The 201-nt window shown below is 36.8% G+C and overlaps 1 protein-coding gene across 1 annotated transcript in view; it reads right to left on the bottom strand.

Annotated features, from left to right (window-relative positions):
• GPR133 (G protein-coupled receptor 133) overlaps window positions 1-201 on the bottom strand; it is a gene marked incomplete at its 3' end in the record, with an annotated part of 30908 nt that overhangs the window by 19700 nt on the left and 11007 nt on the right. The gene's annotated exons all lie outside the window — the stretch shown is intronic.

Genomic DNA, 201 nt, shown 5'->3' with positions numbered 1-201 from the left:
GAGTTTAAATCTAGTGAATATTCTATGCTAGTGACTAGCAATGTGCTTGATTTGCCAGTCATATACAGTTTTAATCATCTTCTGTAACCAACACATTGTCCCTAAGCCAAGAAAAAGAAAGGGTGGAGAAGCAAAACTAAAAGATTTAAACACCTATGAGGACAAAGAGATGCCATGACAGGAGAGGCCTCAAAATTTTGT

The sequence above is a fragment of the Acanthisitta chloris genome, unplaced genomic scaffold, assembly GCF_000695815.1.
Source record: "Acanthisitta chloris isolate BGI_N310 unplaced genomic scaffold, ASM69581v1 scaffold10187, whole genome shotgun sequence".
NCBI classification, from domain to species: domain Eukaryota; kingdom Metazoa; phylum Chordata; class Aves; order Passeriformes; family Acanthisittidae; genus Acanthisitta; species Acanthisitta chloris.
Note: the sequence above shows the minus strand (reverse complement) of the source record. Positions and strands in the feature narration are given on the sequence as shown.